Raw genomic sequence first — 15061 nt, forward strand, 5'->3', positions numbered from 1 at the left:
ACCTTTACAATATTCTCTTTCTAGTCCCAACTCTTTCATTTAAGTAACCCTTTTATATCTTTAGCCTGTAACAATTTGTTTTAAATATTCTAAAACTTGCCTACTTGAATAATATGAATTCAATCATTTGACTGGTTTCATGCAGCTTTACAAGATTCTCTTTCTAGTCCCAACTCTTTCGTTAAATTAACCCATTTATATCTTTAGCCTGTAACAATTTGTTTTAAATATTCTAAAACTTGCCTACTTGAATAATATGAATTCATTCATTTGACTGGATTCGTGCAGCTTTACGAGATTCTCTTACTAATGCCAGTTCTTTCATTAAATTAACCCATTTATATCTTTAGCCTGTAACAATTTGTTTTAAATATTCTAAACCATGCCTACTTGAATAATATGAATTCAATCATTTGACTGGTTTCATGCTGCTTTACGAGATTCTCTTACTAATGCCAGTTCTTTCATTAAATTAACCCATTTATATCTTTAGCCTGTAACAATTTGTTTTAAATATTCTAAAACTTGCCTAATTGAATAATATGAATTCAATCATTTGACTGGTTTCATGCAGCTTTACAAGATTCTCTTTCTAGTCCCAACTCGTTCATTAAATTAACCCATTTATAAATTTAGCCTGTAACAATTTGTTTTAAATATTCTAAAACTTGCCTACTTGAATAATAAGAATTTAATCATTTGACTGGTTTCATGCAGCTTTACAAGATTATCTTTCTAGTCCCAACTCTTTCATTTAATTAACCCATTTATATCATTAGCCTGTAACAATTTGTTTTAAATATTCTAAACCATGCCTACTTGAATAATATGAATTCAGTCATTTGAGTGGTTTCATGCAGCGTTACAAGATTCTCATACTAATGCCAGTTCTTTCATTTAATTAACCCATTTATATCTTTAGCCTGTAACAATTTGTTTTAAATATTCTAAACCTTGCCTACTTGAATAATATGAATTCAATCATTTGAATGGTTTCATGCAGCTTTACAAGATTCTCTTTCTAGTCCCAACTCTTTCATTACATTAACCCATTTATATCTTCAGCCTGTAACAATTTGTTGTAAATATTCTAAAACTTGCCTACTTGAATAATATGAATTCAAAAATTTGACTCGTTTCATGCTGCTTTACAAGATTCTCTTTTTAGTCCCAACTCTTTCATTTAATTAACCCTTTTATATCTTTAGCCTGTAACAATTTGTTTTAAATATTCTAAAACTTGCCTACTTGAATAATATGAATTCAGTCATTTGACTGGTTTCATGCAGCGTTACAAGTTTCTCATACTAATGCCAGTTCTTTCATTTAATTAACCCATTTATATCTTTAGCCTGTAACAATTTGTTTTAAATATTCTAAACCTTGCCTACTTGAATAATATGAATTTAATCATTTGACTGGTTTCATGCAGTTTTACAAGATTCTCTTTCTAGTCCCAACTCTTTCATTTAATTAACCCATTTATATCTTTAGCCTGTAACAATTTGTTTTAAATATTCTAAAACTTGCCTACTTGAATAATATGAATTCAATCATTTGACTGGTTTCATGCAGCTTTACAAGATTCTCTTTCTAGTCCCAACTCTTTCATTTAATTAACCCATTTATATCATTAGCCTGTAACAATTTGTTTTAAATATTCTAAAACTTGCCTACTTGAAAAATATGAATTCATTCATTTGACTGGATTCGTGCAGCTTTACAAGATTCTCTTTCTAGTCCCAACACTTTCATTAAATTAACCCATTTATATCTTTAGCCTGTAACAATTTGTTTTAAATATTCTAAACCATGCCTACTTGAATAATATGAATTCAATCATTTGACTGGTTTCATGCTGCTTTACAAGATTCTCTTTCTAGTCCCAACTCTTTTATTTAATTAACCCTTTTATATCTTTAGCCTGTAACAATTTGTTTTAAATATTCTAAAACTTGCCTACTTGAATAATATGAATTCAGTCATTTGACTGGTTTCATGCAGCTTTACAAGATTCTCTTTCTAGTCCCAACTCTTTCATTTAATTAACCCATTTATATCATTAGCCTGTAACAATTTGTTTTAAATATTCTAAAACTTGCCTCCTTGAATAATATGAATTCATTCATTTGACTGGATACGTGCAGCTTTACAATATTCTCTTTCTAGTCCCATCTCTTTCATTTAAGTAACCCTTTTATATCTTTAGCCTGTAACAATTTGTTTTAAATATTCTAAAACTTGCCTACTGGAATAATATGAATTCAGTCATTTGACAGGTTTCATGCACCTTTACAATATTCTCTTTCTAGTCCCAACTCTTTCATTCTGGTAACCCTTTTATATCTTTAGCCTGTAACAATTTGTTTTAAATATTCTAAAACTTGCCTACTTGAATAATATGAATTCAATCATTTGACTGGTTTCATGCAGCTTTACAAGATTCTCTTTCTAGTCCCAACTCTTTCGTTAAATTAACCCATTTATATCTTTAGCCTGTAACAATTTGTTTTAAATATTCTAAAACTTGCCTACTTGAATAATATGAATTCATTCATTTGACTGGATTCGTGCAGCTTTACGAGATTCTCTTACTAATGCCAGTTCTTTTATTAAATTAACCCATTTATATCTTTAGCCTGTAACAATTTGTTTTAAATATTCTAAACCATGCCTACTTGAATAATATGAATTCAATCATTTGACTGGTTTCATGCTGCTTTACGAGATTCTCTTACTAATGCCAGTTCTTTCATTAAATTAACCCATTTATATCTTTAGCCTGTAACAATTTGTTTTAAATATTCTAAAACTTGCCTAATTGAATAATATGAATTCAATCATTTGACTGGTTTCATGCAGCTTTACAAGATTCTCTTTCTAGTCCCAACTCGTTCATTAAATTAACCCATTTATAAATTTAGCCTGTAACAATTTGTTTTAAATATTCTAAAACTTGCCTACTTGAATAATAAGAATTTAATCATTTGACTGGTTTCATGCAGCTTTACAAGATTATCTTTCTAGTCCCAACTCTTTCATTTAATTAACCCATTTATATCATTAGCCTGTAACAATTTGTTTTAAATATTCTAAAACTTGCGTACTTGAAAAATATGAATTCATTCATTTGACTGGTTTCATGCAGCGTTACAAGATTCTCATACTAATGCCAGTTCTTTCATCTAATTAACCCATTTATATCTTTAGCCTGTAACAATTTGTTTTAAATATTCTAAAACATGCCTACTTGAATAATATGAATTCAATCATTTGACTGGTTTCATGCTGCTTTACAAGATTCTCTTTCTAGTCCCACCTCTTTCATTTAATTAACCCTTTTATATCTTTAGCCTGTAACAATTTGTTTTAAATATTCTAAAACTTGCCTACCTGAATAATATGAATTCAGTCATTTGACAGGTTTCATGCACCTTTACAAGATTCTCTTTCTAGTCCCAACTCTTTCATTTAATTAACCCTTTTATATCTTTAGCCTGTAACAATTTGTTTTAAATATTCTAAACCATGCCTACTTGAATAATATGAATTCAATCATTTGACTGGTTTCATGCTGCTTTACGAGATTCTCTTACTAATGCCAGTTCTTTCATTAAATTAACCCATTTATATCTTTAGCCTGTAACAATTTGTTTTAAATATTCTAAAACTTGCCTAATTGAATAATATGAATTCAATCATTTGACTGGTTTCATGCAGCTTTACAAGATTCTCTTTCTAGTCCCAACTCGTTCATTAAATTAACCCATTTATAAATTTAGCCTGTAACAATTTGTTTTAAATATTCTAAAACTTGCCTACTTGAATAATAAGAATTTAATCATTTGACTGGTTTCATGCAGCTTTACAAGATTATCTTTCTAGTCCCAACTCTTTCATTTAATTAACCCATTTATATCATTAGCCTGTAACAATTTGTTTTAAATATTCTAAAACTTGCCTACTTGAAAAATATGAATTCATTCATTTGACTGGTTTCATGCAGCGTTACAAGATTCTCATACTAATGCCAGTTCTTTCACTAATTAACCCATTTATACCTTTAGCCTGTAACAATTTGTTTTAAATATTCTAAAACATGCCTACTTGAATAATATGAATTCAATCATTTGACTGGTTTCATGCTGCTTTACAAGATTCTCTTTCTAGTCCCACCTCTTTCATTTAATTAACCCTTTTATATCTTTAGCCTGTAACAATTTGTTTTAAATATTCTAAAACTTGCCTACCTGAATAATATGAATTCAGTCATTTGACAGGTTTCATGCACCTTTACAAGATTCTCTTTCTAGTCCCAACTCTTTCATTTAATTAACCCTTTTATATCTTTAGCCTGTAACAATTTGTTTTAAATATTCTAAAACTTCCCTACTTGAATAATATGAATTCAGTCATTTGACTGGTTTCATGCACCTCTACAAGATTCTTTTTCTAGTCCCAACTTTTTCATTTAAGTAACCCTTTTATATCTTTAGCCTGTAACAATTTGTTTTAAATATTCTAAAACTTGCCTACTGGAATAATATGAATTCAGTCATTTGACAGGTTTCATGCACCTTTACAATATTCTCTTTCTAGTCCCAACTCTTTCATTTAATTAACCCTTTTATATCTTTAGCCTGTAACAATTTGTTTTAAATATTCTAAACCTTGCCTACTTGAATAATATGAATTCAGTCATTTGACTGGTTTCATGCAGCTTTACAAGATTATCTTTCTAGTCCCAACTCTTTCATTTAATTAACCCATTTATATCATTAGCCTGTAACAATTTGTTTTAAATATTCTAAAACTTGCCTCCTTGAATAATATGAATTCATTCATTTGACTGGATACGTGCAGCTTTACAATATTCTCTTTCTAGTCCCATCTCTTTCATTTAAGTAACCCTTTTATATCTTTAGCCTGTAACAATTTGTTTTAAATATTCTAAAACTTGCCTACTGGAATAATATGAATTCAGTCATTTGACAGGTTTCATGCACCTTTACAATATTCTCTTTCTAGTCCCAACTCTTTCATTTAAGTAACCCTTTTATATCTTTAGCCTGTAACAATTTGTTTTAAATATTCTAAAACTTGCCTACTTGAATAATATGAATTCAATCATTTGACTGGTTTCATGCAGCTTTACAAGATTCTCTTTCTAGTCCCAACTCTTTCGTTAAATTAACCCATTTATATCTTTAGCCTGTAACAATTTGTTTTAAATATTCTAAAACTTGCCTACTTGAATAATATGAATTCATTCATTTGACTGGATTCGTGCAGCTTTACGAGATTCTCTTACTAATGCCAGTTCTTTCATTAAATTAACCCATTTATATCTTTAGCCTGTAACAATTTGTTTTAAATATTCTAAACCATGCCTACTTGAATAATATGAATTCAATCATTTGACTGGTTTCATGCTGCTTTACGAGATTCTCTTACTAATGCCAGTTCTTTCATTAAATTAACCCATTTATATCTTTAGCCTGTAACAATTTGTTTTAAATATTCTAAAACTTGCCTAATTGAATAATATGAATTCAATCATTTGACTGGTTTCATGCAGCTTTACAAGATTCTCTTTCTAGTCCCAACTCGTTCATTAAATTAACCCATTTATAAATTTAGCCTGTAACAATTTGTTTTAAATATTCTAAAACTTGCCTACTTGAATAATAAGAATTTAATCATTTGACTGGTTTCATGCAGCTTTACAAGATTATCTTTCTAGTCCCAACTCTTTCATTTAATTAACCCATTTATATCATTAGCCTGTAACAATTTGTTTTAAATATTCTAAAACTTGCCTACTTGAAAAATATGAATTCATTCATTTGACTGGTTTCATGCAGCGTTACAAGATTCTCATACTAATGCCAGTTCTTTCATCTAATTAACCCATTTATATCTTTAGCCTGTAACAATTTGTTTTAAATATTCTAAAACATGCCTACTTGAATAATATGAATTCAATCATTTGACTGGTTTCATGCTGCTTTACAAGATTCTCTTTCTAGTCCCACCTCTTTCATTTAATTAACCCTTTTATATCTTTAGCCTGTAACAATTTGTTTTAAATATTCTAAAACTTGCCTACCTGAATAATATGAATTCAGTCATTTGACAGGTTTCATGCACCTTTACAAGATTCTCTTTCTAGTCCCAACTCTTTCATTTAATTAACCCTTTTATATCTTTAGCCTGTAACAATTTGTTTTAAATATTCTAAAACTTGCCTACTTGAATAATATGAATTCAATCATTTGACTGGTTTCATGCAGCTTTACAAGATTCTCTTTCTAGTCCCAACTCTTTCATTTAATTAACCCATTTATATCATTAGCCTGTAACAATTTGTTTTAAATATTCTAAAACTTGCCTACTTGAAAAATATGAATTCATTCATTTGACTGGTTTCATGCAGCGTTACAAGATTCTCATACTAATGCCAGTTCTTTCATTTAATTAACCCATTTATATCTTTAGCCTGTAACAATTTGTTTTAAATATCCTAAAACTTGCCTACTTGAATAATATGAATTCAAAAATTTGACTCGTTTCATGCTGCTTTACAAGATTCTCTTTTTAGTCCCAACTCTTTCATTTAATTAACCCTTTTATATCTTTAGCCTGTAACAATTTGTTTTAAATATTCTAAAACTTGCCTACTTGAATAATATGAATTCAAAAATTTGACTCGTTTCATGCTGCTTTACAAGATTCTCTTTTTAGTCCCAACTCTTTCATTTAATTAACCCTTTTATATCTTTAGCCTGTAACAATTTGTTTTAAATATTCTAAAACTTGCCTACTTGAATAATATGAATTCAGTCATTTGAGTGGTTTCATGCAGCGTTACAAGATTCTCATACTAATGCCAGTTCTTTCATTTAATTAAACCATTTATATCTTTAGCCTGTAACAATTTGTTTTAAATATTCTAAACCTTGCCTACTTGAATAATATGAATTCAATCATTTGAATGGTTTCATGCAGCTTTACAAGATTCTCTTTCTAGTCCCAACTCTTTCATTACATTAACCCATTTACATCTTCAGCCTGTAACAATTTGTTGTAAATATTCTAAAACTTGCCTACTTGAATAATATGAATTCAAAAATTTGACTCGTTTCATGCTGCTTTACAAGATTCTCTTTTTAGTCCCAACTCTTTCATTTAATTAACCCTTTTATATCTTTAGCCTGTAACAATTTGTTTTAAATATTCTAAAACTTGCCTACTTGAATAATATGAATTCAGTCATTTGACTGGTTTCATGCAGCGTTACAAGATTCTCATACTAATGCCAGTTCTTTCATTTAATTAACCCATTTATATCTTTAGCCTGTAACAATTTGTTTTAAATATTCTAAACCTTGCCTACTTGAATAATATGAATTTAATCATTTGACTGGTTTCATGCAGTTTTACAAGATTCTCTTTCTAGTCCCAACTCTTTCATTTAATTAACCCATTTATATCTTTAGCCTGTAACAATTTGTTTTAAATATTCTAAAACTTGCCTACTTGAATAATATGAATTCAATCATTTGACTGGTTTCATGCAGCTTTACAAGATTCTCTTTCTAGTCCCAACTCTTTCATTTAATTAACCCATTTATATCATTAGCCTGTAACAATTTGTTTTAAATATTCTAAAACTTGCCTACTTGAAAATATGAATTCATTCATTTGACTGGATTCGTGCAGCTTTACAAGATTCTCTTTCTAGTCCCAACACTTTCATTAAATTAACCCATTTATATCTTTAGCCTGTAACAATTTGTTTTAAATATTCTAAACCATGCCTACTTGAATAATATGAATTCAATCATTTGACTGGTTTCATGCTGCTTTACAAGATTCTCTTTCTAGTCCCAACTCTTTTATTTAATTAACCCTTTTATATCTTTAGCCTGTAACAATTTGTTTTAAATATTCTAAAACTTGCCTACTTGAATAATATGAATTCAGTCATTTGACTGGTTTCATGCAGCTTTACAAGATTCTCTTTCTAGTCCCAACTCTTTCATTTAATTAACCCATTTATATCATTAGCCTGTAACAATTTGTTTTAAATAATCTAAAACTTGCCTCCTTGAATAATATGAATTCATTCATTTGACTGGATACGTGCAGCTTTACAATATTCTCTTTCTAGTCCCATCTCTTTCATTTAAGTAACCCTTTTATATCTTTAGCCTGTAACAATTTGTTTTAAATATTCTAAAACTTGCCTACTGGAATAATATGAATTCAGTCATTTGACAGGTTTCATGCACCTTTACAATATTCTCTTTCTAGTCCCAACTCTTTCATTCTGGTAACCCTTTTATATCTTTAGCCTGTACCAATTTGTTTTAAATATTCTAAAACTTGCCTACTTGAATAATATGAATTCAATCATTTGACTGGTTTCATGCAGCTTTACAAGATTCTCTTTCTAGTCCCAACTCTTTCGTTAAATTAACCCATTTATATCTTTAGCCTGTAACAATTTGTTTTAAATATTCTAAAACTTGCCTACTTGAATAATATGAATTCATTCATTTGACTGGATTCGTGCAGCTTTACGAGATTCTCTTACTAATGCCAGTTCTTTCATTAAATTAACCCATTTATATCTTTAGCCTGTAACAATTTGTTTTAAATATTCTAAACCATGCCTACTTGAATAATATGAATTCAATCATTTGACTGGTTTCATGCTGCTTTACGAGATTCTCTTACTAATGCCAGTTCTTTCATTAAATTAACCCATTTATATCTTTAGCCTGTAACAATTTGTTTTAAATATTCTAAAACTTGCCTAATTGAATAATATGAATTCAATCATTTGACTGGTTTCATGCAGCTTTACAAGATTCTCTTTCTAGTCCCAACTCGTTCATTAAATTAACCCATTTATAAATTTAGCCTGTAACAATTTGTTTTAAATATTCTAAAACTTGCCTACTTGAATAATAAGAATTTAATCATTTGACTGGTTTCATGCAGCTTTACAAGATTATCTTTCTAGTCCCAACTCTTTCATTTAATTAACCCATTTATATCATTAGCCTGTAACAATTTGTTTTAAATATTCTAAAACTTGCCTACTTGAAAAATATGAATTCATTCATTTGACTGGTTTCATGCAGCGTTACAAGATTCTCATACTAATGCCAGTTCTTTCATCTAATTAACCCATTTATATCTTTAGCCTGTAACAATTTGTTTTAAATATTCTAAAACTTGCCTACTTGAAAAATATGAATTCATTCATTTGACTGGTTTCATGCAGCGTTACAAGATTCTCATACTAATGCCAGTTCTTTCATTTAATTAACCCATTTATATCTTTAGCCTGTAACAATTTGTTTTAAATATCCTAAAACTTGCCTACTTGAATAATATGAATTCAAAAATTTGACTCGTTTCATGCTGCTTTACAAGATTCTCTTTTTAGTCCCAACTCTTTCATTTAATTAACCCTTTTATATCTTTAGCCTGTAACAATTTGTTTTAAATATTCTAAAACTTGCCTACTTGAATAATATGAATTCAAAAATTTGACTCGTTTCATGCTGCTTTACAAGATTCTCTTTCTAGTCCCAACTCTTTTATTTAATTAACCCTTTTATATCTTTAGCCTGTAACAATTTGTTTTAAATATTCTAAAACTTGCCTACTTGAATAATATGGAATCAGTCATTTGAATGGTTTCATGCACCTTTACAAGATTCTCTTTCTAGTCCCAACTCTTTCATTTAATTAACCCATTTATATCTTTAGCCTGTAACAATTTGTTTTAAATATTCTAAACCATGCCTACTTGAATAATATGAATTCAATCATTTGACTGGTTTCATGCTGCTTTACAAGATTCTCTTTCTAGTCCCAACTCTTTTATTTAAGTAACCCTTTTATATCTTTAGCCTGTAACAATTTGTTTTAAATATTCTAAAACTTGCCTACTTGAATAATATGAATTCAGTCATTTGACTGGTTTCATGCAGCTTTACAAGATTCTCTTTCTAGTCCCAACTCTTTTATTTAATTAACCCTTTTATATCTTTAGCCTGTAACAATTTGTTTTAAATATTCTAAAACTTGCCTACTTGAATAATATGGAATCAGTCATTTGAATGGTTTCATGCACCTTTACAAGATTCTCTTTCTAGTCCCAACTCTTTCATTTAATTAACCCATTTATATCTTTAGCCTGTAACAATTTGTTTTAAATATTCTAAACCATGCCTACTTGAATAATATGAATTCAATCATTTGACTGGTTTCATGCTGCTTTACAAGATTCTCTTTCTAGTCCCAACTCTTTTATTTAAGTAACCCTTTTATATCTTTAGCCTGTAACAATTTGTTTTAAATATTCTAAAACTTGCCTACTTGAATAATATGAATTCAGTCATTTGACTGGTTTCATGCAGCTTTACAAGATTCTCTTTCTAGTCCCAACTCTTTCATTTAATTAACCCATTTATATCATTAGCCTGTAACAATTTGTTTTAAATATTCTAAAACTTGCCTACTTGAATAATCTGAATACATTCATTTGACTGGATTCGTGCAGCTTTACAAGATTCTCTTTCTAGTCCCAACTCTTTCATTAAATTAACCCATTTATATCTTCAGCCTGTAACAATTTGTTTTAAATATTCTAAAACTTGCCTACATGAATAATATGAATTCAGTCATTTGACTGGTTTCATGCACCTTTACAGGATTCTCTTTCTAGTCCCAACTCTTTCATTTAATTAACCCATTTATATCTTTAGCCTGTAACAATTTGTTTTAAATATTCTAAAACTTGCCTACTTGAATAATATGAATTCAATCATTTGACTGGTTTCATGCAGCTTTACAAGATTCTCTTTCTAGTCCCAACTCTTTCATTTAATTAACCCATTTATATCATTAGCCTGTAACAATTTGTTTTAAATATTCTAAAACTTGCCTACTTGAAAAATATGAATTCATTCATTTGACTGGTTTCATGCAGCGTTACAAGATTCTCATACTAATGCCAGTTCTTTCATTTAATTAACCCATTTATATCTTTAGCCTGTAACAATTTGTTTTAAATATCCTAAAACTTGCCTACTTGAATAATATGAATTCAAAAATTTGACTCGTTTCATGCTGCTTTACAAGATTCTCTTTTTAGTCCCAACTCTTTCATTTAATTAACCCTTTTATATCTTTAGCCTGTAACAATTTGTTTTAAATATTCTAAAATTTGCCTACTTGAATAATATGAATTCAGTCATTTGACTGGTTTCATGCAGCTTTACAAGATTCTCTTTCTAGTCCCAACTCTTTCATTTAATTAACCCATTTATATCATTAGCCTGTAACAATTTGTTTTAAATATTCTAAAACTTGCCTCCTTGAATAATATGAATTCATTCATTTGACTGGATACGTGCAGCTTTACAATATTCTCTTTCTAGTCCCATCTCTTTCATTTAAGTAACCCTTTTATATCTTTAGCCTGTAACAATTTGTTTTAAATATTCTAAAACTTGCCTACTGGAATAATATGAATTCAGTCATTTGACAGGTTTCATGCACCTTTACAATATTCTCTTTCTAGTCCCAACTCTTTCATTCTGGTAACCCTTTTATATCTTTAGCCTGTAACAATTTGTTTTAAATATTCTAAAACTTGCCTACTTGAATAATATGAATTCAATCATTTGACTGGTTTCATGCAGCTTTACAAGATTCTCTTTCTAGTCCCAACTCTTTCGTTAAATTAACCCATTTATATCTTTAGCCTGTAACAATTTGTTTTAAATATTCTAAAACTTGCCTACTTGAATAATATGAATTCATTCATTTGACTGGATTCGTGCAGCTTTACGAGATTCTCTTACTAATGCCAGTTCTTTTATTAAATTAACCCATTTATATCTTTAGCCTGTAACAATTTGTTTTAAATATTCTAAACCATGCCTACTTGAATAATATGAATTCAATCATTTGACTGGTTTCATGCTGCTTTACGAGATTCTCTTACTAATGCCAGTTCTTTCATTAAATTAACCCATTTATATCTTTAGCCTGTAACAATTTGTTTTAAATATTCTAAAACTTGCCTAATTGAATAATATGAATTCAATCATTTGACTGGTTTCATGCAGCTTTACAAGATTCTCTTTCTAGTCCCAACTCGTTCATTAAATTAACCCATTTATAAATTTAGCCTGTAACAATTTGTTTTAAATATTCTAAAACTTGCCTACTTGAATAATAAGAATTTAATCATTTGACTGGTTTCATGCAGCTTTACAAGATTATCTTTCTAGTCCCAACTCTTTCATTTAATTAACCCATTTATATCATTAGCCTGTAACAATTTGTTTTAAATATTCTAAAACTTGCGTACTTGAAAAATATGAATTCATTCATTTGACTGGTTTCATGCAGCGTTACAAGATTCTCATACTAATGCCAGTTCTTTCATCTAATTAACCCATTTATATCTTTAGCCTGTAACAATTTGTTTTAAATATTCTAAAACATGCCTACTTGAATAATATGAATTCAATCATTTGACTGGTTTCATGCTGCTTTACAAGATTCTCTTTCTAGTCCCACCTCTTTCATTTAATTAACCCTTTTATATCTTTAGCCTGTAACAATTTGTTTTAAATATTCTAAAACTTGCCTACCTGAATAATATGAATTCAGTCATTTGACAGGTTTCATGCACCTTTACAAGATTCTCTTTCTAGTCCCAACTCTTTCATTTAATTAACCCTTTTATATCTTTAGCCTGTAACAATTTGTTTTAAATATTCTAAACCATGCCTACTTGAATAATATGAATTCAATCATTTGACTGGTTTCATGCTGCTTTACGAGATTCTCTTACTAATGCCAGTTCTTTCATTAAATTAACCCATTTATATCTTTAGCCTGTAACAATTTGTTTTAAATATTCTAAAACTTGCCTAATTGAATAATATGAATTCAATCATTTGACTGGTTTCATGCAGCTTTACAAGATTCTCTTTCTAGTCCCAACTCGTTCATTAAATTAACCCATTTATAAATTTAGCCTGTAACAATTTGTTTTAAATATTCTAAAACTTGCCTACTTGAATAATAAGAATTTAATCATTTGACTGGTTTCATGCAGCTTTACAAGATTATCTTTCTAGTCCCAACTCTTTCATTTAATTAACCCATTTATATCATTAGCCTGTAACAATTTGTTTTAAATATTCTAAAACTTGCCTACTTGAAAAATATGAATTCATTCATTTGACTGGTTTCATGCAGCGTTACAAGATTCTCATACTAATGCCAGTTCTTTCACTAATTAACCCATTTATACCTTTAGCCTGTAACAATTTGTTTTAAATATTCTAAAACATGCCTACTTGAATAATATGAATTCAATCATTTGACTGGTTTCATGCTGCTTTACAAGATTCTCTTTCTAGTCCCACCTCTTTCATTTAATTAACCCTTTTATATCTTTAGCCTGTAACAATTTGTTTTAAATATTCTAAAACTTGCCTACCTGAATAATATGAATTCAGTCATTTGACAGGTTTCATGCACCTTTACAAGATTCTCTTTCTAGTCCCAACTCTTTCATTTAATTAACCCTTTTATATCTTTAGCCTGTAACAATTTGTTTTAAATATTCTAAAACTTCCCTACTTGAATAATATGAATTCAGTCATTTGACTGGTTTCATGCACCTCTACAAGATTCTTTTTCTAGTCCCAACTTTTTCATTTAAGTAACCCTTTTATATCTTTAGCCTGTAACAATTTGTTTTAAATATTCTAAAACTTGCCTACTGGAATAATATGAATTCAGTCATTTGACAGGTTTCATGCACCTTTACAATATTCTCTTTCTAGTCCCAACTCTTTCATTTAATTAACCCTTTTATATCTTTAGCCTGTAACAATTTGTTTTAAATATTCTAAACCTTGCCTACTTGAATAATATGAATTCAGTCATTTGACTGGTTTCATGCAGCTTTACAAGATTATCTTTCTAGTCCCAACTCTTTCATTTAATTAACCCATTTATATCATTAGCCTGTAACAATTTGTTTTAAATATTCTAAAACTTGCCTCCTTGAATAATATGAATTCATTCATTTGACTGGATACGTGCAGCTTTACAATATTCTCTTTCTAGTCCCATCTCTTTCATTTAAGTAACCCTTTTATATCTTTAGCCTGTAACAATTTGTTTTAAATATTCTAAAACTTGCCTACTGGAATAATATGAATTCAGTCATTTGACAGGTTTCATGCACCTTTACAATATTCTCTTTCTAGTCCCAACTCTTTCATTTAAGTAACCCTTTTATATCTTTAGCCTGTAACAATTTGTTTTAAATATTCTAAAACTTGCCTACTTGAATAATATGAATTCAATCATTTGACTGGTTTCATGCAGCTTTACAAGATTCTCTTTCTAGTCCCAACTCTTTCGTTAAATTAACCCATTTATATCTTTAGCCTGTAACAATTTGTTTTAAATATTCTAAAACTTGCCTACTTGAATAATATGAATTCATTCATTTGACTGGATTCGTGCAGCTTTACGAGATTCTCTTACTAATGCCAGTTCTTTCATTAAATTAACCCATTTATATCTTTAGCCTGTAACAATTTGTTTTAAATATTCTAAACCATGCCTACTTGAATAATATGAATTCAATCATTTGACTGGTTTCATGCTGCTTTACGAGATTCTCTTACTAATGCCAGTTCTTTCATTAAATTAACCCATTTATATCTTTAGCCTGTAACAATTTGTTTTAAATATTCTAAAACTTGCCTAATTGAATAATATGAATTCAATCATTTGACTGGTTTCATGCAGCTTTACAAGATTCTCTTTCTAGTCCCAACTCGTTCATTAAATTAACCCATTTATAAATTTAGCCTGTAACAATTTGTTTTAAATATTCTAAAACTTGCCTACTTGAATAATAAGAATTTAATCATTTGACTGGTTTCATGCAGCTTTACAAGATTATCTTTCTAGTCCCAACTCTTTCATTTAATTAACC

This window comes from Lycorma delicatula, chromosome 4 (assembly GCF_047948215.1).
Source record: "Lycorma delicatula isolate Av1 chromosome 4, ASM4794821v1, whole genome shotgun sequence".
Lineage (NCBI taxonomy): Eukaryota > Metazoa > Arthropoda > Insecta > Hemiptera > Fulgoridae > Lycorma > Lycorma delicatula.